The sequence below is a fragment of the Aptenodytes patagonicus genome, chromosome 1 (assembly GCF_965638725.1).
Source record: "Aptenodytes patagonicus chromosome 1, bAptPat1.pri.cur, whole genome shotgun sequence".
Lineage (NCBI taxonomy): Eukaryota > Metazoa > Chordata > Aves > Sphenisciformes > Spheniscidae > Aptenodytes > Aptenodytes patagonicus.
In genome coordinates this window covers 221882948-221910589 of record NC_134949.1, presented here as the reverse complement: position 1 = coordinate 221910589, position 27642 = coordinate 221882948, and the positions used below count along the sequence as shown (strand labels likewise).

The following is a 27642-nucleotide window of genomic DNA, read 5'->3' as shown; positions in this document are numbered from 1 at the left end:
CTCAAGGGAAATATATCTCCAAACTGCTTTCTAAAGGCCTGCTCCAAAGTCTACACTGGGCAGGATCTTTCCTCTACCTGTAAACTTTATCCATAGGTAGTCTGGCTTTTGCAAGACTTTATTAAGTTTGAAACATATGCACAAAGACTATTTAAATGAGTTGTTAATTAGTCAGTGCTTAAACAACAACACATTTTCTCTAGTGTACTAGATACTAATAACTCATGCTCTTACCATCTGTTTGAATCCACCTGTTATTATAATTTTAAACCTACAATGAAAAGTCTTCGATGAAGGAACCAATTTCATAGTATATGTTCATACCCAGAAACAATGAAAAAAATTGAAATTCACACCAGAAATGAGACAAGGATGCTTTGGGGGAAAGAGGATTTTACATTTTTGAGGGGGAAGAGATACTGGAAAGAAAAATACATAATATTTCCACATGACCACGTTTTTATTAAATTAATGCTTTTTCACATATTTCACTAAATAAGACTCAGCATAACTTACACCGACAACATGAGATTAAACTTTTGGGTATCTGAGCATCTTCCATATTATATTCTTAAATGTCCTGGATGCAGAAACCTGCAGATGTTTTCATTCTTAGTAAGCATTTTTCCTGAGGAAAGTGATTTAAGACAGGGAAAACCAGGTAACCTGGGGCAATGAAAACCATTGTCCTGAGCCAGTATTATTGATCTACAGCCTGTTGATATGTCTTAATTCATCCCTGTTATATTTGTCCTTCCATTTCCCAAAATAATAGCAAACATTTTTGTTTCAACATTTCCAATTGGAGATAGTTTTTAGTTTGTAATTTCTGGCATTTATAGGATTTTTTTTTCTTGCAAACCACAAAGAGACCTCAGTGGGAGACACAGTAGAATAAATGAATCAAGTATTTATGTGCACACACTTGTGCAATCAAGAAATAAAGGAAAAAGCACCTGGCAATAAATCACAGCTTGTACTATTTTAAAGAAAATCATACTCTACAACCCCAATCAAACTAATTAAAAAAAAAAAAAAAACAGTGGAGATGGGGAGAACTTTTTAAAAGAAATATCAGGTATATAAAAATACACTTTAGTGTATAGGTCTGTGTCAGGGGAGATATGCCTCAATGGAGATCTATGACTTTATTCGGTTTTCTACGCACAGGTATCCAGCAACATCTGAGATGTACCCACTACCCTTGGGGCCTCCAGGTTCTGACCTCTCTCTCCTGCACGTGGTGTGCCCTATCTCTCAGGCACTGAGTGGCTGTCTCAGTCTGAGGGATCTCTGACACCAGACACCTGCGTACTGAACCATAGCCCTGGTCAACAAAGCAACAGGAAACTAAGGAAGGGTTCCGTTGACCAAATGTAGGTGTCTAACACAAGCTTAATCTTTCAGCAATGGCTATGACCCTACTAGAAGTGTGCAGCTATTCCCTCCAGTGCTCTGGCATAGCATGTATGCCAGTCTAGAGGAGATTTGGAGATCTGCAAATTGGTGAGTGGACTGTAAAGGGTAGGCTTGGAGCACTTAATCAACTCTGACTGGTGCTGAACACGTTAGTTAGCAGCATAAAAATGGAAAGTGAAATGTGTTACGACTGTTTGCATTAAAGCAGGTGTAATAAAGGAAATATTAGCAGTCATAACCTAATTTACTTGACTAAAACTGAAAACAGAATTTTGCTCTAAGATACTAAATGGCCTTTTTCAAGGTTCAGTGGCACAAGATACCAGATAACTGAGATCCTACTTATACTATTATCCTCTTCCCTTTCCCAGCAAGAGCAAAGCATATGAGAACATATACCCACAAGATAAGTGTCTTACATATAAACAATGCATATAAATAAACAGGCACAAAGCTGATCTGTGCCTGGAGCCAGGGCTGTTAGAACAGTATTCACAGAAGGAAGACAACAATCCCACATGCACATGTTCTTACAGTCTGCTCTGGTGGCCAACAGCAGAGAGCTATGAGCTGCTGCCAAATGAACTCCACGCAAAGTTGTTCCTCCATGTGAATACCAGAAAACATCCAGATCTATGTAATCAACACAAAGAAATTTCAGTTTGTTGTTGTAAATCTGACCGGGAGCTTGTACATTTTGTTAAGATGTTGAACCACTACTGTTACACTCCTGCCTCTATAAACAAGCACATGCTACCATTTTGCAGAAACTGAACATAAGGAGTCATGAATGAAGCCAAATCTTGCCTTTATAATTCAAGAAGGAGCTTTCGATCTCATGGCCTGCAGAGGTCAAATGCCATCTCAGCCTCCATTTCTGAGTGTTATTTCCCATCAAATTATGATCCAATTTCTTTGGAGGGGTTACTCAAGATTTTTGTGTGAGAGAAAGTTAATATTCCTTTCCTTTATTGCAGGTGCTATCCACACACGTCTGTAGTATTCCTGTTCTGAAAAAAACATGTTTCTAGAGTGAGAAATCTAATCATTTCATATGTTTCCAATTCTTTAATATCACTTGCAACTGATGCCACAATCACAGACTGTACATTTGGCAAAGTCTGATCAGTGCATATTGAGCAGTATCAAAAATGATTCCATCATTTGGTAGTAAGGATGTAATGTGGCATGTCATTCAGTGTCACTAGAGACCTGTCATATGCTGCCGTTCCCGTTTCAGGATCACTCTGGACTAACCACTGTGGTGCACTTCCCACTTTGCAGAGACAGCTTTTTCATTTCCCTGGCAAGCCACATGGGATAAAGATGCAGTTCTACCCAGGCAAATTTTTATAAGCAATTTCCAGATAATAGTGTTGTTTTCTCCAGAGATTTAAAAAGCAGCTAATCAGAATGAAGAACATTTCCAGCCTCCATCAGTAATTTTCATTTGATTTTACAGAATTACCATAATTAACCAAAGACCACAGATTCTCCTATTTCTGTCTAACCTGCAATAGGACCAAGGATCCAAACACTGTCATATACAGAATACGCCCTGCCCCAAGGACTTTGCACCTGAGACTGAGACAGCGTGCAGGTAGGAACAAATAGCAGGGAGGAGTAAAGATGTACGTAAAGGTAGTCAGATTGAGCAGAAAGTGCACATTTTGACAAGCTAAGCTGTTAAATGCACTACTCAGAGAATAGTCAAGCTGCATGAATAGTAGGAGTATTTGTTGTGTTTGCTATGTTAGTATATTTACAGGGGTGATCTGGCATTTAAGGAAAGGTTAAGCTGAACTGAAGATGCTGTAGGTGTATATGGCACAGTGTAGTCTTGTCTGACTAAGAACTAGATTGAGTGTAGGAATAGAGGCTGTAGGAGTTACTCCAACCTGGGAGTAGTCCTGAAAGGTATATTAGCTCCAAGAAATACCTTTTGAAGTTAAAATCTGTGCCTGATCTTCTTGGCACTGGGGAATTACGACTTTCCTCAATGGGAATGTAGTATCACTCTAAGTATCTGGGAAGCAGATCCATGCAAGTCTCCTCTCACCTTTCCTCTTGTTTGGCTTGCCACTTTCTGGTTGTAGGAATAAACTGAGAACAGGCCTTGCTCTCCAAACTGTACTTGAACCCAAAATAGGCAAAAATGTAATGTGTCCTACTAGTAAGACAGAATAACACACTATTGAGTCTCTCCTCCACCTCCATTTTCAAAACCACTAGATTTCAAGGAGGTGAAATCTAGTGGTACCATAATGGTACTCATAGTGGTACCAAGGAAAAAGTCCTGAAAGTGTCTTCTACTGCATGGAGTTCAGCTAAATTTTAGCCTGCCTTATTCTGCCACATAAACATGTGTCTGGGATTAAATAAAAAGAAGGAGAATAACTCCACATAAATATTTCTGATTCAGTACAATCAAGGATTGCATTAAATTAACTCTTCTGCTGAACAGGTCTTTAACTTTGTTAAAGTTTAACTTAAAGTTAAAGTTAATCAAAGTTTAACTTTGATTTTAAAATAGGCTCTTATACAGTGCAATAGTTCTACAAAATATTCTCCAGGTGACTACCAAATGTTTAGAGCATCATCTAGCACTTTTTATAAATCACAGCTCATTCCTGCTTCCGTATGGCAGGTACTTATTATTCACTGTAATACATTTAAAATATAAATTTGGTTTTGTTTTTGGGACAAGTCCTGAGAGGTGTCAATGGCCCACGACTTGCAGAGTGCTGAGCACCAACTGGCATTTGGGCTCATGCTAATTACTTTGTTACAAAATATCAGAGACGTTGTCACTCTTCATTAGTCACACAGAGAGAAATGTTGTTGCTCTATTTTGCTTTGTGCATTGTGGTTTCATGAGGCAAGTTGTTTTATATATAAAGTATGTATTCATATCTTTTGTGTGTGTATATAGATTTATCATACGAAAATGAGATAGATTTTTCTGAGAAATGTTTTATTTTTGGCACGTAAACATGAAGTTCTCCAATTAAAACTCACACACTTTTTAGGCTCTCCAAACCTACATCTGAGCAGCACTTGACACAACATTTGTAAATTATACTTACAGCTATCTGGTACACTACCTCTTCCTATGACTTTTATTCTCTGCTTGCCACCAGCACACCTCTATTTGTCTGTTATGTCCACTATTTCATCTTATCCTGTACGCCCTGGATATAAACATGTTTGTGCATTTGTACACACATCATTAAATAAATTCCCTAGTATTTTCGGGATCAAGACTGTAAATTTTTTAGGGTAGACTTTCTTACTTGTATGGGACAATGACTGGCATTATGGGATTCTACACACTCGTGAAGTTACTGGAAACCAGTGAAATATATGAACAACGAAGGAAGAAAATCTGAGAATATGTGGACTTTAAATGTTAGTCTTGCTCCCTTAAGAAAACTGATTATTACTGGTCACCACAGTGAGCTCCCTTGAGAATTAGATGTTCTTCTCAATGAGTTTACATTAAAAAAGGAAAAATTGTGTGCTGATTCCATTAAAGGTAGCAGAGTGTGGACTGTACCACTTAATCCTGCTCCCCATGAAATCAGTGTTGAAACTCTGACCAAGGCAATACCACTGGCACAACTCACTTTAGATCCTGTGAACAGGCAGTTTGTACATCCCTCTGTCCTCTAAGCTCAAACATATAGCTCAGACTCAGCCTCTAGAAAGGTTTTTTGGAGAGCTTAGGACTTTTTTGCCTCAACTCAGTTTTGGGTACAGGTTAGAGGGAAAAAGGTATCACTTACGTTTGATAGAGCTATATCTGCTGAGAAACACCAAGCTACAGCTTGTGATTTTGAAATCCCATCCTTAAGTTCAGAATGCCCTGTACTTTATATAACAGCTACTGAAAAAAATTACCTAGAAGAAAATTATTTTGTTTTAAGCAACTCCATTTCTCCTCTTCATCCATCTAAGGGTGCTAACTTATTACTGAAATTGTTTCCTAGATTTCTTGGAGTATTCTCCTTACACAAAAGGAAAAGTTTGCCTTAATTTTTCTTGAGGACAGTGGGGGGGTTTAGTCAGACCAGTTCAAAACAGAAATGTTTGTACACCGTGTTTGAACAGCAACATATGAGAAGCTTGCAGACATGGCAGTAGATATTTGTAAAATGAAGAAAAGAATCAATATGGATTTGATTTAAAAGTTTTTGTTTTCATTTTCTCTCTAAGGAAAATGGTTTCTTAGCTGGAAATCATATGGGAATTTAATTAGCTAAAGTCTTATTAAATTCCTTTTTAGCCCAGTCACTTCAATAAATATTAATTATGAGACATGAAAAGACATATAGAAAATGTTTTACAAAGAGCATAATGGGAAAAATGTAAAGGTTTGTGGGTGTTTTTTTTTTCTTCCTTTTTTTTTTTTTTGTATGCTTGCAAAAATACAGAACACAGTGAAGCTGTTTTACATTATACTTTGAGGTGGCAATGGTGCATTTTAAAACAGAATGTGTCATGGGATATGCTCCAGTAAATTTTGGGCAAACAAAATGTTTGATGACTCTGACAGAGTACTGTAGCTTCTAAAAGACCATTCCACTTCAGAAATATTGATGATGAGCATGTTGCTGGGAAAGCACGGAAGGTACAGAAACATTTTACAAAATCTCATTTACACAGCTTCTCAAAGCACCTGTCCTTTCCAGCCCAAACTTTCCTGTAGTCTGCTTATTTAAATTACCTTACCCCATTCACCACAACCTTTTATAGTAACTCTGTAAAGCAGGGGAAAGCAGTCATCTCTATTTTATAGATAGATGGAAATCCAGGTAGACTTCCAGTGAAGTGAAGGTCATGTAGGAAGACTCTGGCCAATAAAGTACCTAATCCAGGACGCTTAAATTTGAAAGCAATTACCTCAGTCTCTTAATCATTCATTTTTCTTCATTCCAGTAAAGTAACGGCTAGGAACTCTTGATGAAGAAAATAACCTCTTTAATAAATAAAATTGAAAAAAATAAAAATCAAGGTTTGTCTGAGTTTAATATCATAAGCACAATAAGTAATAATTCTACCCTATTCTTTATTAAGAACAATATTATACGGCACTAATAATCAAAGCGTGATATTCAATCACCAGTTGACCACTTGATCAGTTAACCAGTTTGGGGGCCTAAATTTCAGAAAGAGATTTTGAAAGCACTTATTTTCACATGTCACTTAATCTCTAGAGAAGCCTAAAATTGACCAATTGCCTCTCTGTGTTTCAGGCTACAGCATTCCATAGGTGCCTGTGCATACATAACTTCCTTGGTATAAGGAGCACCCAGACCTGAAGAAGTGGGCAGAATTTAGGCACCTGAGCACCATTGCAATTTTGAAATGAGCAACAAGACATCAAAACTCCACCTAAGCCCTTGTTAGGTGTGTTCTGAGTATACGTGATTTACTTGGCCAGCTTGAGTTTTCCTCCAGAGCGAGTTGCCAGGTGCAATAGAGGTGGTGCCATGCACTTTCTGAAAACTAAGTTAGTACAGATATGCTTGACCATATGAGCTGAATATCAGCCTCAAGACCCATACTATGAACATAAGAAGATGGAGGCAGCCTTATAAGTGATTCAGGGTAGTGAATGGAGCATCTCCACAAAGCCCTAGCTCTCCATTGCTGGATAGGGCTGGACTGCATATGCAGGATGGTCTCAAGAGATGCTGGACACTCCAACCCCCTTATGCCTTGCTGGCCTGTTTCATTCTTTGGTGACAGTTTTGGACTAACCAGCACCTTCTTCACAGCACAGTTCCTCTACCTATGCAGACACATGTGGACTTCTTACAAACCACATGTAATTCAGGTGCTACAAACTAGTGAGTCCCAAAGACCACTTGAGAAGGACACAGGAAACCTGGATGTCTGCATACTTCTCAGCCCAAGAGAAGTAATCCTGGGCTTTTCAAGAGTATGCTCTGATTGTTACTTGGTGGTCAGATTTGGGACCTTCAAATTGTCCCTGGATTATTAGGTTTTTTATTTCAATAATCATCCACAGCAAAATGACACACACACACATGGAATAATTACTGCAGGAACTCTTAGAGCAGAAAATTAACAGAAAAAATAAAAACAAACGACAAACAAAAAACCAGTAAGCACACTTTCTCTTCCACTGAGGGGAATATCCCAGTTACTTCCACCTAAAGTCAAGATCCTGCTTGGGTTGAGTTGTTTCTAACATTATGGGTTTTTCCTGATGCTTCAGCAGCAGAGGAGGAAGGTGTCCCTTTATACCATGTCTATTGTTAAGCACCTGCCCACAAAGGATTATCAATATCCACTTTGTCATAACCGACATCCACAGAGCCATTTCCTTTGTTAGATCTCAAAACTGAACTAAAATTCAGGCTGTAACTAAGGGAAATGCCAGTTTCAGAAGTCTAGAAATGTTTCTAAAGATCACTAAATCATTTAGCCATATGAGAACCAATTCCAGTGTGTGTAAAGCAACTAGCAGTAACATAGCCTGTAAGTATACATTGCATTCAGTTTTATCCCTCTGCATGACTCAACACCCATTTTTCTTGTGTGTCCTGATTGATATTCAGGCAGCAGATAGCTTTGCTACAGATATCAAAGCACACAGTCTGGATTTCTAAAGATCAGGCTAGGATTTGGTTCAACCTCCTTTAAAACAAAGCCCCTTCCCCTGTGCCGTAGGTGCAATTTTTCAAGTATTATGTATGCCATGAGGAACTTTGAAGTTAATAAATATTATTGTGTCAAATAAAATAAAATAAAACCTTCTCAGTGAGACAAAGATCAACTTCAGTACGATATAATATATGGCTTTAGCCCCTGGCAGCGAGTTCTGGGAGCTAACAGCGGTTGAGAAATTTGAGTGCACAGCAGTGGGTTTGGATTACAGAGTATCTAAGCTACAAGAGAAAATTATCTTTCCAAAAAAAAGGGTTTATGAGGTGAAAGAGTTATGTAAATGGTCTTTTAAAACTTGTAAGAAGATAAAGTTGTAGTGCATCAAAACTCTTGGAAAAACAGAGGGACAATTTTTTGTGTACTTTAACTTTATATTTTTTTTTTTTTCTTTTTTTGTCCAATAAAACACATAAAACATGGAAAAGCTTTAATTCTTAATTACATGTGATAAATTTCCATCAAGTTCATAAGTCCTCTTTTTGCTGCCTATTGCTGTAAAAGTGAAAGCTGGCAACCTCTGCTTTCACACCATAACCTTGCTCAACGTGTGAAAGGAGTATTCCTAAGGAAAATAAAGCTGCTTTGGAAGTATCATGGCTCCCTGTGAAGCAACAGCTAAAAAAGGCAACACAGCTGAGCATCATCAGGAAGGGTACTGAGAACAGAAAAGAAGGTACCATTTGCAACTGCATAAAGCCTCGGCTACCATGCAGAGCAGGACTGACATATTAGAGTTAAAGAAGGTACGGAGCAGAGCTACTAAAATGACAAAGGGGACAGAACCATGGCTCTATCGGGAAAGACTAAAGAGGTTTGGATTCTTCAGTTTAAGAAGAAGAAAACTGAAGGAGATGTGTTAAAGGTTTACATCCTGAAGGTGGTGTAAAAAATAAAATATAACATATAAATACAATTTAAAATATAAAATGAGTGCAGAAGCATTAATTGCCACCCATACAGTACTGCATACACTCAGGGGGCACTTTGTGGAACTGGCTTAAAACAGATAAAAGTAGCCCTTTTCTACACAGTACTTAGTGAACTTCTGGAATCTGTTTCTACAGAAGATTGTGAGGCAGGCCCTACCAGCAGGTTCAAAAATAAAGCAGAGGAGACATTAATGAACAGCAGGTCCATAAATCATTGTTAAAGGGGATTGGCAGGGATTTCCCTTCTAATATCACTATTCCAGTGACTGGTCAAGAATGAAGATAATGGGCTTCATATGCTTTTCCTAAACTGTGTCTCCTACTGCCACTATCAAAGACAGACTGCCAGGCTAGATGGACTATAGGTTAGTCTGATAAACTAGGTTAATTCTTATATTCTCTTTTTCTAATGGAAAGTCAGGAATTTGTCTCCTGATTCCTAAGGAGATATCCTAAAGCAAATTGAAAGACAAAGTTGTAGTTCTGGTCAGAGTTACAGGATGGAGTAAAATGTATGCACTGGAATGTGTGTCCTTGCACGTGTAGGAGATGTAAAGGAAACAAGAACGCCCCACCTCACCCAACAGCAACAGGGATCCAGACAAAGGAAGTGTTTTTGAACAGTCAGTGAACTAGGCATGCCTTTTTGTGTGTGTGGTTTTAGATGAGTAGAATAAATTACAGCAATTCAGGGAGACCCTGTAATTTCTCCTGTGAGTGCAATGAAAGAGGCAAGAAATACCTACAAAGGCAAAATACTGCACTAAGAACATTTTCCAAATAGGGGTGGGATGAAATAAATTAATCTGCCTTCCAGTTATTGTAGCTATCTCAAAATGTTTTGCGGTAATGATCTACAATGCACACTTTAAATGTGTTATATGGAAATGAATTTTTGGTGGTCTGAAACCCCTCACTTGTGGCTGACGTTGCCTCAGTTGAAGTCATATCTTCTGGTTGCAGAAACACTGCTCTCCTGGAAGGTGCTCAGATACTACAGAGCTGCATGGTAAAAGAAGCTGGATAGATGAGAAATGAGTAAGATAGTTTTCCATATAATTGGGCAAGGGTGATGAGGCAGTGGTCGAATTATTTGAGTAATTTGGCAAGACCATAATACCTTATGATAAGAGCATGAGTCCTTATATACAAAGGCTGATGGCAAGCGTTAAAAGAAATTTTGTCTTATTTCAGTATTTGTAGATCTGTATGGAGGAGAAATGAGTTGAGGAAAGGGGAGGAGAAGTGTCCTTGGGGAATCCTGTGGCTGCCTCTAAAACCTTTTAGCTTGGCTCCCAGCTTGCCTGTCTGTGCAAGTTTCTGAGTGCCATCGTCCGAAGGACTTCCCACCCCAAACTGCCCTGAGTTCACAGAAGAGGATTGCTTCCCCTATGTCCCTGGCTGACTGAAATTCTCTTGAAAAACTTGTGGGGAAGTGATCATTCAGATGAAAACAAGACAATTCTGTCTAATCTGGAGAAGGATGTCACTGGATTTTTTGAAATCACAGATTAAGCTGGACAAGCATGGAAAAAGTTTCTTCTCTTTACACTTCACCCAATATCTGCTTGAATTTGGCAGGCAGTGGCATAGCACAGTCATTATTTTCTGTAGTTCTTTAGAAAATCATCTTGTTTGGACAAAGTATAAAGTAAAAATAAGTGCCTCCTAGTAATGAACAGTTTTTATTGCTAAGTTTTCTTTTTCCATTTGTCTGAGGCATGGTATACCATTCCGTCGGAAGAAAAAAATATCAACAAACAAGCCAAGCTTAAGCATAACATATGCATGTGTAAGGGAGGGAAGCCAAAAGGAAAATATTAAGGCACTGCATGTTTCCAGACACAGTGTGAGGCCTCTCCATATATCACATTTCTCTCTACCAACATATCATCCTTATCTATCATTTAACATAACTTAGGTGGTGTTCTGTACCATTGATACAGTGCCCATGGAAGTCACAGAAATCTTATATAGGATGCAAGAACAAGTTCAGACACATATCTTTCTCCTAAATTTGAGGTATCTAGTAAACAGATCTAAAGCAAATGCCTATGTTATCCAAATAGCCAACAAATAGCGTAGAAACTTTGAAAATCTGCAAGAGATCTTGTCTGCCTACTGTAGGTACCTAAGTTTAGGTCAATAGTATCTCATCCAGAAAGCCCTTTCTGTGTGCCTGATTTTCCTCATCATAAATAAAGAATTAAGACACAATGGTAGGACTTTTTCACCAGATAGTGCCTTTGCTTCCCCTGGTTCATGCCTTTCACCTGAAAAATTCCTCTGCTCTTTGATACTATGTCATTCAGCTTCAACTATTTGCTGGGTCTAGTTAATATCTGTACCACAGGTGTGTTTTTTTAACTGCAGTACCACAAATTCTTTTTCATATTTCAAAAATGCAATAAAATGCAGGAGTAAAACCCCATGAATTGTTGTTTCTCACCTATAATACGTTCAGAATTTTTTGGGGATGAAAATTGTTACATAAACTACATAAGCACATAGCAGACATCAATCTCAGTAAAACTTTGGATATTTTTCCTACAAAAACTTCTAGATGTTCACATATTCAATGTTCAAATGTTAAGATGTCATCTTGAGTTTATGCAAAGATTAAAATTAAAATCAGTGGATCTTTAATTGTCCAGATCCAGAGTGGATTTAAAGATCCAGAGTGGATCTTTAACTGTCGCATGAACTGTTTTGCACTATGTGTTCTTACATTGCTAGGTTTCAGGGTTTTTTTCTTTTTTTTTTCCTGTGGAAAGTAGAGCAGGATGTTAAGGCTCCAAGCAAATGTTCTAAAGAGAAGATGAGAGACAGAGAGGTGGGGGATTTCAGGATTAACAACATTTATTCTGAAAAAATATCTTTGTTTAGCAGTGAAGAAAATGGAATGCAATTCTTTCAGTCTTACAATTTTATTAAATGATATTAAAATAGAAAAAAAAGCCACACACTTCATTGGTACTCTGAACTGCTCCAATAAATGTTTCATGTGTAACGGCAATAATTTCTACATGTGCAAATGAGAGACTAATTACTAACTTGTTCAAATTTCTTTTTTCCTATATTATCTAGGTCTCTACTTGCCTCCTCAAAAAGATTTATCAGAAATATCTCCAAATGACAATTCGAGGCTATTCAGAGGCATTCAATATTAGTTTAAGGTGAACACAAACAAAATGTGAACCAAATTAACTGAGTTCAGCAAAGCCCATCCTGTTTTTGCGATTCCCTCCAACAGGCATACAAGTGATTGAAATCCGTCTCCCTGAAGGCTTGCAAAAATGTGAAACGTACATGCCTGAGCCTTCTAAATAGGCATTTGAGAGATTAATCATATTTGATGCAAGGTAGGAGACACAGGAAGGGCAGAATGTTCTCCAAACCCTCCGCCATATCTTTTATATGTGAGCAATTAAACGAGGGCCAGGAATATTCCTGCAATGGCTTTTACAAAGTGCTGGCTGATATGTTTTATACTAAATTGAGGTTCAATAGACTTATGTTTAGCTAAGGTCTCTTCTGAGCAGAAATATTTTTTTCTCGTCTTCAAGAATTAAACTGCTACCAACTTCTTCAAATGCACTTTGTGATTACAAAAGAATTGCTCTAGTCTAACAGGGGAAGGGAAATGAAAAGATTCAACTGAGTAGTTGCTACTTCCCAGTGTTATTCAAGTTTTGAGCAAGTACAGAACATTGCCAAAGGGCATTCGTAAACAATATTTTAACCCTTTTAACCTGCTGTTAAAATAAAATAAAATTAAAAAAAAAAAGATAAACTGTGCATAATGGAAATTACAGGTTGCGCTCCAACAAAATTTGCGACCTCTGTTTTGTTGCGTAACGAATCCTTGTATCCTGTCAATACAACGTGCCACAGCAGTGTATGAGACAAAGGAAACCATGAATCAAATGAAATGGAAGATACATACAGTAACTGCTCTTGAAATATATACCCAGTCTATCATTTTAAACATCTTGTTCAGTAACATTGTATGCTACAAGATTAGTGCCCTAAATTCAGCATGTGTCATTAGGCATCTACCATCTCTTGCACCGGTACTGACCATTTAATTTAAGAAAAGTCAGATGGGCATCCACATACTCATGAAACCATTTCAGAAATATACTGTGATTTTATACCTTTCTGAAAACATTTTTTAACTGGAAACAGAAAGAAATAAAGCAGGCCCATGTTACATCAGTCCCTGCTCCACAAGTAAATCACAGTAGGAAGCACTCAAGTTGGATGGACCCTGAATGTCTAGCAGCAGATGGAGGAAAAATAAAAAGGCAAGCAACATTTCTTAACAGCAGTCATTGAGATAGAACTCTTTCTGAAATCCATTCAAATGTCATTTCAAACATGAGAACAATAACATAAATGGCTATAGAGTCTACAGCGGTCTAGCCTATACACTCTGAGATTCAGCTAATTTAGAAGAAGAGGGTCCGTGGATTCCTGTTTCTTATTTCATTCCGTTTTCTGCTTTCTCATGCCTATTAGCATGTGAGAAAGCATTGATTTCTTTAACAGTTCCTTACCTTCAAATATTCGTGCTGAATTTTAAAGCATTTTCTGACAATTAAACATTATAACAATTTCGTTTGGTCCTGCATAAAAAAGAATTTAACATCAACATCAAATAACTGGCAGAATCAGTAAGAAAATGTAGACTCCAAATTCCAGTTCTGCCTCTAGTCAGAAAACACTTCCTCATTTTTTTAAACAACAATAATAGTAATAACAACCTAATAACTAACAATATTTGCTTATTAAGAAAAAAAATCTTACTGTTTTTGCAATCCGGTTAGTGGCAGAATAGTGCCAGTTCCCTATTATTCTGGAATTTATGGTTAGACTATGGGGGAATCAGCACCATACTTTACTGAAGAAGAAAAATCGTGTTGCTTGAAAGTTAAAACTGATGCTGTCAGAGACACAACCTTTTCTTCTGTTGTAGTTAGTGCTACCACAAGAGCTACAATGTTGGCTGTCAAGAAGCAGACATACTTCATCCAAAGTTTAAAACACAAGTTCCTTCCAGACTGCGCTATATAACCAACTGTACTGGTAAATTACTAGGTGGATAAAATAGAATCATTACTAACAATAAAGATGGACAGACATTTTCCAGTAAATATTTCTATATTGGAAAGGAGAGTTAATAATCTAGCCATAAAATGTAAAGTGAATGAAAAACTATTGACTCCAACCATAACTAATAGTAATATTTAGCAACAGTTAGTAAAACTACAGATTTTAGGATAAGCAAATCCAGATAATACTCATCTAAGAACTTAAAGCATACAGCCAAAAAATTCTCTGGATCACAAATGCCAACTTTTCAATATACTCTGGAGATCTGGAGATGTTCCAGAATAAAGCCATGCTTTGAAAATATATAAGAAACAATATTTTTTTTTTCACATGGAAACCTATAGATCTGCAGATACAACAGCATCCCAGACAAAATCGTAGAATGGCTAATATAAAACTCAACCAATAAGAATTAAAACAATGCAGTACTATTAATGCTATTCTACATTTGTTGAAAATTAAAGTATATTGGCAACATTTTGTTATGTTTACAACTTTTTGTGATGAAAATAATGATGTTGCTGCAATAGATTTCTGTAATACGCTTGACTTGAGACCGCATGACATCTTGAGTGATAAAGCTTGAACAATTTAACATTCACATATTAAATGAATTAAAAACTTGTTAAATAATAAGATTCAGAACACAATCCTAAATCAGAATCATTGTCAACCAGCTGCATTTCAGGTAGAAACCCACTGAGATTTTTTAGTTCTTTTTGGCTCTGTATATCTTAATCTTATCATCAATGGTTTAGGAATAAATACATACACAATAAAACCACATGTACAAAAGACAACGATTTTGTTGATGACTAAATGCCTAGGGAGTAGTAAATAAAGGAGGAGGACAGGTCATCCCTATAGCCTGTAAGCAAACCGTATGTGTTTCAAATCTAAAAACACACATCAAAGGCAAGAATATAGGCCATGGCAATGCAATGGCAGATTAGTTGAAGGTGTCACTGCCCACGGCAGGGGGGTTGGACTAGATGACCTTTAAATGTCCCTTCCAACCAAAACTATTTTATGATTCTATGATTCTATGATTCTGTGATTCTATCTTGAACGCTGTGATTCTGAAATGGTTTTAGGATGACAAAGTGGAATAAACTGAGAGTAACTTCCCAGTACAACTTTGTAACCAAAGAGTTAATATGATCCTAGGATTATAAACATGGAAATATTCCGCAGGACAAAAAAACCCAAACCCTATGTTTGTCAAAGTTATAACTCCTGCTGTAATTCTGGCCACAGTTCTGGTCTCCATATGTTAAGAAGGATACTAGCACCCTTGGAAAGGTTTCAGAAAAGAACCACTGAATGACTGATGGACTAGAAAATATGTATAACAGTGAAAAAATGGATGAGATCCATCCGGTTAGCTTATCATATGGACCACAGGGGAGAGACTGGATCACACGCCATAAGCACCTATAAGAGAAACAGAACTTTGACAATAGATCTTCGGTCTAGAAGGTAAATATATTAAAAAGTTCATTTGGAAAATAGATAAACTCAGAATAGAAATAAAGTAAAAAAAATTAACAAGGCCAATATTGGCATAGATGATGGATGTTCATTGTCATTAAAACCAATTACAATTGCAGTGCTTATTCAGTGACTTTTTAATACAAAACATTACTGGCATTGCATCTAGAAAGATGGGGACTGTTACTGTTAACAGCACGCTGTACCTGGAAAATGAAAGTCTCATAACATGTAACTTCCAGGGGTATTAATTTATGCACTGTGTGACAGCAATTTGTAGTCTTCAGGGCTTGCAGAGACCCCTGGAACTGTCCCTTCCCGTTCTTTACCAAAGGAATTTTTAACATAGATTCCTATTTTACCCATTTTATGCTCTTCTGTGTGTAAACAGTTTGTCTTGTCATGAATACACGAAGTTATCCAGCCAGGCTTACCTGTCCTGAACAAGGACATCTTTTCCTATCTGTTGCCCTTATGATTGGTGCAGAACTTATCAGTATGATCAAAATAAAGTAATTCTGAGGAAAATTGACATTCCCACAACTCACTGACTCTGAGGATTTTACAAGGTGCTATAATATATAGAGTGAGACAAATTGGCATACCAGGCCATGCAAAAAATTATATATATTAAAAAAAATAGAAATCTTCTATTTGAATTCGTACAACTTCATGTAACTTACCAGAATATTTAGCACTATCAAGTCTGCCAGACAGACTATGTCAGAAAGTGAGTATTGGTCATTTCTACTTAGATAATAAGACCTGTTTTCTGATGTTCACTCAAGATAAACTAAATTTGTAGGGTATTCCACTTGTGTAAAAGGCAAAGTCTATTCTGGTCATTATTTTGCTTTCAGTCTTCTGGCAAATGGATCCAGCAGTGCAGAACTGCAGATTAGAAAGTCATTTCCAGTAAATTCCAGTTTCCTGATCTACAAGAGAAGGAAGATGAATGTAGCACCTGTCAGAAGAAGGGCTCTGATGGGCAACATCAAGTCAAATCCTTTAGAGTACTGAAAACATTTTTGGATAAAATATTATTAAAAAAAAAGCGTAAGAACACGTACATGCCGAAACATCTTACATGTTACCCTACTAGTCAGATTCATTCACTTGAACCAGCAATATACTGTAATCATCTATTGCATCTCTTACCAGCTTTGTGAGTCTGAAACTACACATACCATCAGCCCACACAAAACACCAGTTGCCTGAGAAGATACCAGGTAGAAAGATGGTCTCTCACTTAATTATTACAGCATGTATGACATATGGTAGAAAACAAAACCACCATGAAAATAATCTGCATCAGAGTTTGAAAATTGAGACAGAGATTCTTGAGCTTCTTCCCAGTCTTTCCACACATGCAGACAAAGCTTCTCCCTTTTGTTCCTCTCCCAGATTATAATGGAATAATGTTATATTTCATTTCATGGCCTCATACAGCTAAAAAACAAATCCAAAGCCCTAATAGATAAAAGCTGTGTAGTGCCTCTTGACTAAACTTGGCTGCTACGAATATCTGTTCCTCTCTACATAAAATGGTTTTCAAACCCAACCTTGGGGCAGCAATTTTCCTGATACCCTCAAAACTAATAGGAATTCTCACCTGTCCAAAAATTCTGCTCTAATTGCAGTAAGGTTAAACCTGACCATTTAAAAAATTGTACATTATTTTGCCCTGATTATCACAAAACCAGTTCTGAATGGAACTATTTTTTATTTGCTTCATTGTCTCTTTTGTGGAAGCAGACTTTTAAACTGGTATTTTACTTTCCAATTGTGAGTTTTGGCCATATAGAAGGATCATATTTTCAAGCTTTGTCTGAAAGCTCTGAAGGCTGCAAGCATTTTTGCCCAATGAAACTTGTGATTCATATGTAATGACTTGCCTCCAGGAGTGAATGCTTTAAGTACATGCTCATATATCATGAAACATGGAGTGTCTGATGAGTTAACTCTTGGGAGAAAGGATGTTGACTGTTCTTATGCTTAGAAATGAGCTTAATGACATCCCCACTTGGTTTCAAGTAGCTTGGAGAATTCTCAACAACCATCAGTTCTTCACTCACACATTTTAGCTATTTCTGAACATTATTGTTGTTTTTTTAATGCCCGGGATCAGTCCTCACAGATTTTATCCTCTTTAACAAAAGCTCACTGTCTTCCAGTCATGCAAAATCATGTATAGGTCAAATGAAGCTTTGCTCCTTGTGCCACCCCCAGGTCTAGCAAAAGCAATGCTGAAGTGTCATTCCCTGCAATAACACACAGGTAAGGACTCAGCATCCTGCCGCCGAGAAATGTTGCTCTTGCTGAAAATCCTGATCAGAATGATTAAATCTGGTCGTCTACGTACACTTGCTTTCCAGTGTTTGAAAAGCTGCAGCTCTAACTGTAGTTGCTTAACTATATGGAACTTTAGGTACCTTTGGATCAATTCGGATACTTAATTAAAAAAGGTCAAGGTGCCTGAGTAGATATAGCAGCAAATTAGCATCTGGCACTCGTGGACCCTGCTCCTCCTCATGCCACAACCAGACAGGGTTTCTTTGCAAAATCTCCCACCCTACCATTCACTTTGCTCTGATGTAAAGTGGAGCTATTAAAGAGTGGCATCTCCTGCAAAGCACCCTGAGACCTCTCAGTAAATATCAAAGTGGAACTTCTATATATTCATTAATTATTTTAGATACCCAAAAGTAAACATATTAGTTTAAATTCACAAGTGTACAAGTTAAGGGTAATGAAAATAGTGGAGTGGAATCTGTCTCTTCAGAAAACATCTAGTTTATACCTGGGATAAGATCCAAGTTCATCGGAATGAACAGATATGGGCCCAGTGCTTCCCTCAGACGTTTGTACTACAATGACTGCACAGGCAAACGTATCAGCCGTTATTTCCTCAGCAACAGTTTAAAAGCAGCCCCAGCTTCATCCAATACTAGATTTGCCTGATTTTCTCTCTCTTTGGGATGTCATCATGGAAACAGTCTTGCTTTCTTAATGTTCCTTAAAATGGTACTAGCTTAGCTAATCAATGTTATTCTGTTGTTAAGCAGGATATTTTTCCTTTCTGAAACAATATTGATTACCTAATTATTGCCATTAAAAGCACCCAAAACCAACACACATTTAAGCCAGTGATGTCACGGCTGCTATTAAAGCTCTCACCAGTAATACTATTCTATTTCTACTCAGTTTGCATAGCTTCCCTGTTTTTGAATGTCTTCAACTCTCTTACTGTCCTAATATTTAGCAACTCTCCCCCCCTCCCACAGCTTCCACCAGCAGACAGTACAAAATTAATGACAGATGATGGGATCCAACAGATTGTTCCAGAAAGCAGTGATACAAGACACAAAGAAAGGGATATGGCAGCAGATATAGACGTCGCACCTGTTTCTAATTTTTAAAAGTTAAAATTTAATTCCACCTCATTCAAACTTATTTTAGAAGCAATTGACAACAGGAAAAATTATAAAATTGGCAGGAAACTAGGACTTGGGTGTTGAGAATTAAGAACTTCAAACTGTGAATTAGAATATATATGTGTATCTATATATATTGCTATTGCATCATTAGGAGAATTTGGCTCCACAGCTGTATTCATGATTATTGAAGGATTCTTCTGTTTATATTTAGCCATAAAATTACACCTACTTAAAAGCTCTGATACCTCTTTTAAAAGGCAGCAGCCAACCTGTCTGTCTCTGTAGTCATGGGGTGTTTTAACCTGATACTCAAAACGTTTTGTGGTACTTGCCCTAGATGACAAATCACTCCCTTTTTCTGTCTTTTCACTGTGGGTTGTGTTTTGTGAATCCTGAATAGTATATATGATTGCATATATATTTGTGTGTGTGTGCATTCCTTCATGCGCAATGTCAGTATTATACATACACTCTTTTGCAATATCTATATATAGACAATGGAGTTATGGTATCTTTTTTTAGTTGGTGCATAGCATATATTATAAACAGTGGGGTCACACTGCAGATACATTATGAATAAAACATATACTGTATAACATCAGAGGAGTTTTTTAAGCCCCAGCTGTGCAAATGATGCCATATAGGTAGCCCATATCAGCCTCGTGAAAGCCCCGTAACTTTTAAAAAAGGGGAAGGTGATGATCTGTGAAGAAGCTAGAGTAATAAGGTCTTTAGGCTGCAACATCACTGGAAAAGGTAAGTGAGTCCGATACTTTCTTGGTGAGGTCTGACGTGCTTTCAGGGGTGTGCAACTTCATGGTGAGATATGTCAGAAAGGACTTTAAGTATGCAAAAACAGAGTCACAGAAACAGGTTTTCCCCCTAGGTGGCCTGATATGTGGAAGGTGGAGTGAATTCATGGACGCACCTCAGAGCATGTCAACTAGGGCCCCAGTTGTACAAATATATTGCAACTGACGGTCCTTACCTATGCAGCTACAGACTAAGAGCTGCACTAAGTTTTTGTGCCTGAAGGAGACAGAAAGCCCTGCCTACATCATTCTTGTTCTGCTCTCTCAGTCTCACGCACTTCAGCAAGAGGGACAGATGAGACAGACATATTCAGACTTGTAAGCAGTCTGAATACAGCCCTGAAGGACAAGGTGGAACACAAAAATATAACAAAACAGGTGTGAAGAGAACAAAAATGGAAAGATTTGCAGCCAGGCAGTGCTCATAATTATAAGACTTGTCCTAACAAGCCTCAGCAACAGCTTTCTATATATTCAGTGGAACTGGCTGGTTGATAAGCAATGTGAAAGTCAGTAAATTGAATTAAATTTTACTTGAATTGATTTAAATTCAAATAAATGCTTTTGATTTTTGAGTTTCGTTTCTGCTGGAAGAACAGATTGAGCAAAAACATTAATCTACCATAACATGACAGTGTTCTCCTATGATAACCCTAAAAATGCTCACATTGCTACTGACACTGAACAACCCACGGAACCAACAGGGTACCAGAAAAGGGAATGGGGGGAAAGGAGAACAAAGAAAGGGGAAACTGTTACATTTCTCTCTCCTTGGTACAGTTTTTCTTGCCAAGAATGGACTTAAACTCGAGTTGCTTCTTGCTATGGGACCTGGCATACAGCCACATACGTGTTCCTGCTCACTAGCAGCATCAGCTTGCTGGCCACAATCTACTTCAAAAACAAATGAGGTCCCAAAATATCCTCCTCTCTAAACAGGTTGTGTGTGTGTGTGCATGCTTGCATGTGTGATTTATGCAAAAATTCTGTCAAAATATTCTGGTTCATCAAAAGTCTAATTTACATACATTTTTGGGACACTGTAGAGGCTGATTAATATGACGTATCACAATTCAGAAGGAATGTTGACTGAAGCATTTTAGGAGCCTGGGATGCAGGAGCACGAGGTAGATAAGCATATGGAGCTCAGTGAATGAAACAGGAGGCTGCCTATTCTGCTATGATTTATGTTCTTCAACATGTGAGAACTTGATGGCTTTCTGAGATAAGAAATTTTGTTTAGAAAAATCTAGTACAATGAAAAAATCATTATAGAGCTTGCTTTATTCATTTTTGATATGCCCAGCTACATCTTCCATCACCTTGTACAGACACCAGGATTTGGGTTTTATTAAAGAGAAAAATGGTCAGCACTATAGCCTCATTTATAAATAGTAAGTTAAAATATTTAATCAAAAGCATTTAGAAATTATTTTTTATCACCTGGATTTAAAGAAACCATAGCAACATTCATCCTGCAAAATAAAATTGAACGACATTTTATATTAGGTCTTTTAAATTTATGTGATAACTTACCCATGCATCTGAAACTAGATTAATTTTACATTTTCTCATTATTTATTTAATTCCTTTTATTTAATTGGATACTGACATTTCTCCAGAGTCTTAGAATATGAGAGAATCACATAATTGTTCCCTAACTGCCTTCTGTATCACCAAAACAATGTAAATACCATTCTCTTGCCAAGTCCAAATCTCCAACTAGTGGAAATGTTTGCTAGTAGCCTTGCTGAAAGGAAATCACCTCATGCATTATTCACATCGCCATAGCTCTGCTTAGTAACCTTACAGCAAAAAACTTTATTACACCACAATGAATTGCTCCTCCTCATCCCCAGCAACGTCCACTACAGGTTATTGGTTTGCACGGGCTGATAGTCCAGAGCACAGGAGACAAAGAGGAAAGTACTCACCGTCCCAGTGTCAAATTATCAGCTGATGGGAGACAGAATTTCACATTATTATGACATATGGGGTTGCTTATTGTTTTATAAACAGTATATTTATTCGGGGTCCAAGGGAAAATGTATTCAGCCTAAGCTGACCTTCATGCCTAATAGAGAAGGGCTGAATCTTTGCAAGAAGCATCTCGTGGCAGCAGCTACTCTCTCCATTTTTATGTGATCAAGCATTAGGGCTTTCTATTCTTAATAGAATTATTATTCTAATAAACCACACATTTATTCTACATTAAGCATTTCTACTGCTTAATGTAGAATTCGGTGTTATCCAAGGTGCTGCAGGATGCTCTCTGTGCCCTCAAATTTCCACTGCAGAAGGACCCACATCTCCCATAGGTGCTGAATTATATCATCCCTATGTCTACCTTGCTCTAGAAGACTAAACTCCTATTCTAACCAATAATGATCTGGTCAATACGGTCAGAAGAGCCTAAAAAAGTATTTAGCTGACTAGACAGATGTTTATTTTTAGGATTAATCTGGAGCTGAATCTCACATTTGGCTTCTGGTTATAAGTTACACTATCATAAAGGTAGCCCAAAGGAACTTTCAGGCTAAGCAGGGAGACATATAATGATTTTTGTCATCAGCTTAGGCAGTGCTAAGTGGCAGATAAACTGTATCACAGTCTGGGACTTGGATGAGTTTTTTTGATTCCCATTTCAGCAGGTTTTGGATATACCATTACATGAGATAAAGAAAAGGAGTGGGACTTGCTGTTCATTCCTATATGTGTACAGGTTATAAACCCACTTGCAAAGTGGTATAAACTCGGCCAAAATGATCAAGAGATGTTCTGGAGACACTTTACTTAAATAATATTTCTTTTTAGTAATTTGCATTCAATCTGTGTCAGGTAGTGACAGAATTTGAGAGTAAAAGGAAGGAGTCACAAGCGTTGTGCTGTCTGAGGCTGACTTTCTGACAAGACTTCTGCTGAGAAAGAAGCAGACCTTTACTTGCTAAAGGACAGTATTGTGGCTAGTCTCTGGATGTGATATGAACTTAATACTGCTAGCAGCTGCTGGAGTGTTTCCTTAGACCATGCAGTAGATGTATTTCTCCATGAATACAAGTCTCCATGTCTCCATCTCACAAGAGGCATAGCAGGGATGAGTACAGATTGGGAGGGGCACTCATTGCAGGTGGATGGCAGCACTTTTGCTATCTAGGGTGGACAGGAGGTGAAAGGTCCTGATAAATTATTAAGCTCACGGGATGGCACTCTTATTTATCCCCCCCCAGTCTGCAGGAAGGCACCCAGGAGGTCCCACCGGCCGGCTCACCGTTGCTCACTGCCACCACTGGGTGTCTCACCGACCAGCTTTTTGAAGAAGATGACAGTGATGATCCTTGCTGTGGCTGCACAAGGATGGAAGAACAAATTCTAGCACCAATGGCACCTTATGAGAAGATAGGACTGGACAGTTACAGGGGGAAACACAACTACCCGACCTCCAGCCTCAGAAAACGTTGGCATGTGGGCAACACCAACCCGGGGTTTGAAACTTCCTTGCGGACAATTTCAGCCACTACTGCAGCTGCATTACCAAAAATGATTTCTGACTAGAGATATAGCCCAGAACAGTGAAAACCTGTTCTGCCTCCAACAGGTTAATTCTCTTCCTTTGTATGTAAATCATCTTGGTTTCACGCTTTGCATGGCACTGTGAATGCATGTGGAATATTCCCTGTTCCACTTAGAGTCCAAATTGATGCTGCTGATCGTGCAATCAGTTAATTAGCTCTGAAGGGGTTAACAGAGATGAAGGAAAGTTCTCCTGAGCGCAGACTATGCCTGAAACCACACATTTTTATGGCATTACCTTGCAAAAAAGCATCACACTGAAATAGCATTAAGGAAAGACAAATTAAACAGGAGAGTAGTAGCCAGGGGAGTCTTAAAGTTAATCCAGCATATTGCTGTAAAAAGGCTTGCCATCTGGATCCTAGTTTGCTACAATATTGAAGCTTCATGGCATTTTCTTCCCTTCATCTTCTTTTTCAGCTATCATTCATGAGAGAGCTGAAAAACCTGTGCAGTACTCCAGTGTTGCAGCGTGTGTGATATAAGAAGCTTTCAGAAATCCCTGTTAAAGTGTGTAAACAGATAATTGCCTTCTACAACAACTCTGCAGCTGTTTGTATGTCAGTAGCCTCTGATAGACCCACAGCCATGGAGCAGTGGTAATCGTAGAAGTGTTGGCGCTCCAAAAGTACACAAAAGCAGGCTCCCAGTTTTTCCGGGCAGAAGGGTGGATGCTGTGTCGCCTTTGCCAATCACTCCAGATTCGAATAACTCCCCTAAGCTTATGTGAGCTGTTTCAAATCCCCCTCTTCACCTCTGGTAAAGACAAGCAACAGCTAAAGGGACCTCTTTGCATAAAATACCTCAAAACACTAGAGGGCCGATTGGCTTGGTAAGCATAGCGCTGGGGCTGAGAGACTGTAACTTAACAAAACAGGTCTGAGGCTCCGGATGCTGGCTTTGACTAGCAAGGCAGAAGAGAAACGCATCAGCGATTGCATTTTATATGATCGACAAATCTGCTTTGAAGAGGCGCGCGGGTGAGGTGGCCGAGAGGGCAAAATGAATTACCTCTCACCTCCTCCGATGCGGTGGTGGAGGTCGGGAAGGAGCCGTGGCACACATTAAAGCAGAAGAGGAGGCCTTATATGTCTTAAAGGGAATAAAACAGAGAGTTTTAGGAGGGTGGTTTTTTGTTGTTTCTTGGGTGGTTTTTTTCCCCCTTTGGTGAGGGGAAAGAGAAAAGGTGTTTGCTCTCAGATACGTGCAGTTGTCACCACACACAGGCAGGTTTTCGTTCCTAGTGAATGAAAAGACAAATTCTCCATTTTGGCTACTTTTCCTGGAATAAAACCAAGCTTTAAAGGAACGGAGCCAGGTCGTCGGGTCACAGAAATTCAAACAGCACCGTTTTACACCAGTTTGCACCCGTGTAAACAACTTCTGTACGTGTAAACAGCTTCCTACCGATTTCAGGAGGGTAGACTGACTTCCTCTCCCTGGAAACAGAATCTGACCCATCAAATTGTTTTTCTCATATGTATTTAAACATATTTTATGCCTGCAGTCCCTGCATATCACGAGCCGCAGCATGCTATGACTACGGGGGCGGGCAACAGAAAGTTTACACCTAAGCACCAGGCTGATTCAGCTGTCATTAGAAATGAAGACAGATGAAAGGGACAAAGAGTTTTTCCCTGTCCCCTGAGGAGGAGACACTGAGTGACAGCCCACTGCAGGCTGAGGGCTGGAGCAGCCGGGAGACACAGCTCGCCGGCCAGGCTGACCTTGCTACCGGTGAGCAGCACAGCCCAGCCCGAGTGAGGACAGACTGCCAAAGAGGTGCCCCTGGATATTAAGAAGCTTAAATTCACTTTGAGCACGCACGGATAGCTCCACTTGTCACACTTTTGAGAGGCAGGTACCCCCCAGCTCCCGGCGCTTCCCAGATGCTGGGAGGATTTTTAAAGAAATAATCACAACCAGCCTCCAGAGGGTTTCTGAGGTGTTTTTATATGACACAATTCCTGTCTGGATGTTTTATTCTGCCGTGTAGTTACGGAGATCTGCAGTATGACCCATTAATAGGATATTCTTTAGTCATACAGAAGTCATTGAGATCTACAGGCAGCTAGGATTATTTAAGTTTTTCAGATGAATTATCTCTAGAGACACATGCCCATGCACACACGCTACCTCTGTATTTTCAAAACCATTCTACTTCTACCTGCAGGGGAAGACCATCTCTGCTGCTTGTACAATTTTGATAAATTACGAACAGGGGAATTTTCCTAGGGGGAGATTAGTCAAATCACTTTCCATCCTTAAAGTGCACTGAGCTTGCAGTGGGTTTCTCCATCCTTAGCAATATCCCAAAAGAAGTTTTCAGTCAGTGCAAATACAGGATGTACCAAGTTAAAATTTAATCATCATAACATTACCAATGTCTTGGATAAGCTCAGAAGAAACTGTATAACATTAGGGAAATAACGTCCCATGAGAGAGCAGTACCTGAACTGTACTTCATTTTCATTGCTGATGACCTGTTAGCAAAAGAATCCACAAGTATAAGCAACAGATCAAGTTGGCTGTGAGTAAATAAGAGGTACAGTCAGCAATTTACTGCAGTACATGCTTATCTATATTGTGTTTATTTGAGGAAACACTTATACGTTGCTTGTCACAGTATTTCAACCTGCAGAATTCTTTGATCTAAGATCCCATCCCCTTAAAAAGTCAGAATTATCATAAAAATCTTTGGAGCAAAAATCCAAACACTATGAATATTCATTCTCTTCACAGCTGTTACATTTATGGAAATGCAATAACAGCAAACTTCTTGGATTTGGCAAAGACTTTTTACCAGATGAATACGTGCCAGTAAAAGAACTTAAGTGAAATGAAAAGCCTGGCTCACTCCTGTTTTCTATAGAAGTGTGCTGCAGTCCAGAGCATTTTGAAAGTTAATGAAAGAGCCTTTTTTTCAAATTTCAAAACACGTATGCAAATTTCAACTGGCAGTGCATGCACAGACCGTATTTAATAAACATATCAATTTGAAAGCAATGTTCCATGTCCACAGTTAAACAGCCGATGAATGGAAATTTTGCCCTGATAGAAATAACAGCAGTCTATTTGCTCGTGACACAAAATGCAGTCAGAGTTGTCATCTTCCCAGAAAGTTTAATCCAGTCATATAATTTTACCCCTTAATAAACAATCTGCATGGCTAACTGAGGGGGGGGGGGGGGGGACCAAAAAAGAGGTACCTGTCCATTTATTTCTATTGCTATGATTTGCTAAAGCCCTGCTCCAGCAGCTCTCAGTGGAAAACTGCATAGACCAGGAATGTCTGCAAGTGAGATGCACAGATATAAACATTCAGCACAAGATGTAAGGTAAAGAAGACTGCAACATACCTTCAGCAGTGTGCTCATTCCTTCCCAGCCAGCCAGTTCTCAAGAACGTACACTACTGATGGGACTAGGAAAGTAATTGTAAATGGACTACTAATAAGTAGATTCATGAAACCAGATGTGACAGCAGGGTGTCACTAGGTCCTTTTTAAACTTGCCTCCAATGCTGTCTCCTAGTTCCTCCAGACAGAATTAGACAGTTGCTGCTAGGATCAGAGCTGAAGAAGCAAGGGTGCTTTTTGACTGCAGTTGCTAATGCTCCACTTTCAGGGAAAGCGCAGAAGTATGTGTGTGCCTGCACTAACTGCACACACTCATCAGCCTGCTACAAGCAGGGAGATGTGATATGCATACTGAAAGAGCTGTGCAGGGAGGAGTAGTTCAGAAGCACAGCCAAGCCTGCTCTGCTAGTAATTGCACCCTACTGACCTCCCTGGGCTGGATCACTGCTGTATAATTCATCAATAAGTGTATCAGTCAATAAGCAATGGATCTGAAATAGTGCATAAGGGAAGGGGAGAGGAGGGGACAAATACAGCTTCAAGCCTTCAAACAGCAAACTTTCAAGGTAGCTGTTTTACATTTCTCTGCCCTTAACGTTCCCGCTGCAAATGTCATGGTCCATAGGTGAAGGCCATTGGATTTCATTTTAATTAATAATCTGAAAGAGGATTTCTTTAGCCATGATAAAGCACATTTTTAACAGGAGTCTTTAATGAGAACGATTATTATTCCAGGAGTTATAGGAGTACCAACAGATGCCAGCTGTGAAGATGGCCCCACAGAGCAAGGTGGTGTACTGACTCACTCTAAAAAC

General features: G+C 38.6%; 1 long non-coding RNA gene across 1 annotated transcript in view; it reads right to left on the bottom strand.

Annotated features, from left to right (window-relative positions):
* The window catches only part of LOC143156844 (uncharacterized), a 767026-nt gene extending 739954 nt beyond the window's left edge, over window positions 1–27072 (bottom strand). The window contains exon 1 of the long non-coding RNA XR_012994698.1: window positions 26829–27072. This is a non-coding gene — a long non-coding RNA (uncharacterized LOC143156844). The remainder of the gene's footprint in view (window positions 1–26828) is intronic.
* Window positions 27073–27642: the final 570 nt, after the last annotated feature.